General features: G+C 35.9%; 1 protein-coding gene across 1 annotated transcript in view; it reads left to right on the top strand.

The window, feature by feature from the left end:
• LOC117176690 overlaps positions 1–4,391 on the top strand; it is an 89,817-nt gene that overhangs the window by 44,011 nt on the left and 41,415 nt on the right. The gene's annotated exons all lie outside the window — the stretch shown is intronic.

The following is a 4,391-nucleotide window of genomic DNA, read 5'->3' as shown; positions in this document are numbered from 1 at the left end:
AGACCTTCACTTGGAATTGCCTCTCGGAAAATTTCAAGTGGAGGCGTGTGAACAATTGCTGGACTCTTGAGGTTCTCATTTTTGTCGTTCTGACATACATCAAATTACTGAAGTCTTCGTCATTATGCTCAATATTGTAAGTTACATTAATCCAATAAGTTTGCTTTTCTTCTGAATGTTTTGGTAGACTTAATTTGTCATAGCTATTATATAGTTTACAACTGTTTCCTTTTATTTTAACGGGCTTGACTATTTCAATGGTTGTTACATTTTGTTCGCAACTTATATCTAGGTTTATTATTTTGAGCGGGATTACAATATATCCGTCGGTTAATGGTATAAAAGTCTCTTTGTGAAGTAGTTACGAAGATTGATTGCAATTTATTTCAGCATATCTTTTAAAAAGGCTTGATTCACAAGTTTGATTTTCAGAGAGTTTAAGATTCGGTTGATTCCGTTCACAAATTAAATAGTTTGCTATTGACTTAAAATGATCAATTGTTCGTCTGTCTGTAGGAACATAAGAGTCTCTATATTTAATAACTAGTTCGTGATCAGGTATGATGGATAGGTGTATGTTGGCTTTCTTTTCTGGGATAGGAATAATCCTTTGTAAGGATCCTTCTTCTTTTTCTAGAACGGGTATGTCCAGTATATATGTAAAAAGTCCTTGGATTATTACTACTGAAAGTGAAGTGATGTCAACAATATGTTTGATAATTTTCTTCTTTGTTATCAAAGTGTTATCTAGTTCTATGATGTTGTTCAAATTCTTCTAAGGTGCTTTTTAGAATTTCAGGTGTTAGAATTTGGGGGTGTACTATCCCGTGTTTTCCGTCATTAATAGCATTTATAGCCGTATCGACGTCTTCATTTAGTTCGTCGATCAAAAGAGTAATAAGGATAAGTTTAGAATTAACGAAATTATCTTTTGTATTATTATTTACAGTTTGGCTTAGTTTTTGGACTATTCCTAATTCTTTGCCAATTTCTTTCTTTATTGTTGAATATTCTGTCGAGGAGGAATCTAGTATAAGTTTGAAGATTTTTGTGTGTTTTGTTAATATGGATGCTACTTTTTTATTATCATTGTATAATTTATCAAATTCAGAGTTTATTTGGTTTAGGTCAGATTCCGTGAGAGTTCCAAACAATGTTTTGGAAATGTCTCCTACGAAATTTGCTAATCCTCTTTTATGTCTCTGTTTTCCTAGAAGTTTATGTAAACTTGTGATTTTTGACGTTAATCTATTATATCTTCCTTTAACTAGTCTTCTATGTATACGTTTCCCTTTAGTTCTTCTATTGTATAGTTATCCTTCGCTGTCGTTATCAAAATCGTGAGTAGGGTTATCAACACGAGCGTCATCTAAAAAATAAGGCATGCATTGGTCTATATGTAATCTAATAATTTTATTATCATATCTAATATTTAGGTTATTATTTTCCAATATTTCTAGTATTTCCCCGGGGCCTTTCCAGCTCCGATCTAGCTTGTTTTGTTTAGTGTTGTTTTTCCACTTAACCCAATCCTTTTCCTTGTATATTGGATGTCTTCTAACTATTTTATCTTCTAATAACTGTTTTGTTTTTTCCTGTTCAATTTCAATTCTTTCTTTTATCCTTCTTAGATTTTGTTTGAGAAACATAAGTGGAAACTGGATTCACGGTAATTATTAGAAAGATATTCTATCATTTCTTGGATTGTTTCTTTTTCTATTGGTGTGAATAAAGGATCTCCAAAAGCTAAACTCACTAAAGTAAGTTTTCTAGATTTAATTTCATCAATTACCCATCCTAATTTTCTCAGCCATTCTTCTTCATTAAAGGGTGGCATTTCTTCCTTTTTTATTTATGTCCAAAGTTTTCCTACAGCGTTGGGTTTAACTTTGACTGTTCCTGATACTGGATTTAATCTCCACTCTAAAAAATGTCTATATAATTTATCTTCTGCGATGTCTTCCTTTTGTTCGTCTAGAATTGGTTCTGGATCTTCTATCGATGAGTCTGATTTTTCTATTGAGAGTTCTCTTATCCTTCTATGGGGTATTCTGATTTTTCTTCCTCCTTCTAATTTGATTTCACTTATTTTAATAGGTTTGGTGGCTGTTACCGGTTCTGGCGTGTTCAAGTCTCGAACAGGGGTGTCGAATATTTCTGTGTCGGGAAGTTCTCTTTCAATTTCTTGGATGTCAATTACTTCTAGTGCTGGTTCTAATAAATTTTTTTGAGTAATTGGAAATAATCTTGACAAACAATCAGTTGCTTTATTTTCTTTCCCTTTTACATATTGAATTACGTATTTATACTCTTCTAGTTTAATTCTCCACCTTAACAATCTTGAGCTAGGGTCTTTACAATTATGTAGCCAAACTAGTGCTTTGTGGTCGGTTTGAAACTTGAATTTATTTCCCAAAAGATATTACCTCAGACGTTTGACGGCCCATATTATTGCTAGGAGTTCCTTTTCAGATGTACTGTAATTTTGTTCTGCAGGGACTAGTGTTCGGGAAATAAATAAACAAGGATGTCCATTTTGAGATAGAACGACTCCTGGGTTGGAGTTTGACTGATGGTTTCGGTGGTATCTGTCGAATAGGTTGTGACTCTCTTAACCACATTTCAGTTTCTATAGCGTGACTCTGCGCTTCTGCTAAACTGGAGGGTTTCAATAACCTTACCTGAAGACCGATTTCTTTCCTTAAATTAAGAAGAAATCTGTGAATATTTTCTTCTTCCTCTATGTTCAGTCTAACTCTTCTTTCTGTTTGGTTGGCATGCTTTGTTTGGACGGCATAGTTAAGTTCATTAGTTAACTGCCTAAATCGTAGGCTAAAATTCTGTACTGATTCTGTTGCGCCTTGTTTGCATACTTCTAATTTGCTTTTTATTGCGAATACAGAACCAATTTGTTTCAGATTTTGTCGTAGTGATGTGTATAAATCCTCAAAAGAATTTATAGATGTATATCGGGTCGCTTTCTCCGCTAAGCCTTGTATTTTTGTTTGTTAAAATTAAATCTAAAAGTAGATTAGGCTGGGTACATCTAGTGTTAGCCTTTTTAACGTTTTTTATAAAATCTTCTACTCCAATATCATCTTGACCATTAATTGTCCTTATTGTTTCTATGGCCAATTTAGCATTAATTTTTTCTTCTTCTTCAATTTGGGATTGAATTAACTTCAGTTTTTCCCTTTTTTGGAGTAGTCGTTCGTTTCTTAGCCTTCGACTTTCGATAGCTTCCCTTTCTTCCTCTTCTTCGGTAGAGAGTAAATGTGTTTTAAATTCCTTTCTAAATAACTGTTGATTCATCTCTTCTTCTTCTGGGTTATTCTTATTTGGTAATAGAGGTCTTGTAACTTTCATTTTTGTTCCTATTGTTTGTGTTTCAGGCATTCTCACTTTTACTTCTAACTCACTTTCTAAGTCTTCCTGAAAAGTCTTGCGCTGATTGGGGGAAGAGCCAAGCAGCCTAGTTTAATTTTCTGTACGAATGTCGGGAACCGCGTGACGTACTGTCACCGCTCTCGGCATCACTCATACGTTTTTTTTTGTTAGGTTTGAATTTGTTCTAAGAATTTTAGTTTTAGTTGAAATTTTACACGCGTGATTCTAATTTTGTTTAATTTCAAGGATTAGGAAATTAATGTTAAATAAATACACTTCACTTAAAGGGAAAAAGCCTCGAAGGCATAAAAAACCCTTTTTATTAAAACACACACAAACTTGAGGAGAAAGTACAAGAAGACGCGAGTGACGTCACACGAAGACGAGTTGCCGCACGCATAAATAGAGAGAACAAAGCTGCGAGGGCGAGCACGCCGCCACGAGGCGGCTGAATAGTTTTGCACACTCACACACTGAGATTATGATTTTTATCACACACACACTTTGATGCCACGTGAGTGGACTAATTTTATTGCCACGTGGGTGGACTGAGTTTTTATTTGATTTGTGTAGAGTATACACGGTTGTACGTTGGGTACAATGGTTTTCGCGGTACGTTGGGTACGCGAGTTGTTTTTTTGGTACGTTTAATACGCGAGTTGGCCAGTGCTCTGCACGCCGCGCGAAGCCGTTGACTACTGAGGGGCCGGAGGCAGCGCTGGCGGGCATAGCCGCAAGATGTTGCGGGGCCGGAAGTCTATTTTGGCGCGCGTGATTGTCGGCCAGTGCTGCACCGGTGATATTAGATTTTGCGCAAGCAAGCGCAGTGATCCCAGATCTGAAACGAGATGCGGTCCAATACTATGACAGGGCTATGTTCGTGTGAATATAGTAGGAGACGTTGTAAATGACTGAGTTGCGCGCGCAACCCATTTCTCCTCTTCTGAATTTGAAAACTCGAAGACGCACGATTGCCGGTCGGAGCACTTCGTCGATTCTATTTA

The sequence above is a fragment of the Belonocnema kinseyi genome, chromosome 1, assembly GCF_010883055.1.
Source record: "Belonocnema kinseyi isolate 2016_QV_RU_SX_M_011 chromosome 1, B_treatae_v1, whole genome shotgun sequence".
NCBI lineage: Eukaryota > Metazoa > Arthropoda > Insecta > Hymenoptera > Cynipidae > Belonocnema > Belonocnema kinseyi.
The sequence above is the reverse complement of the archived record's forward strand: the minus strand, read 5'-3'. Positions and strand labels throughout refer to the sequence as shown.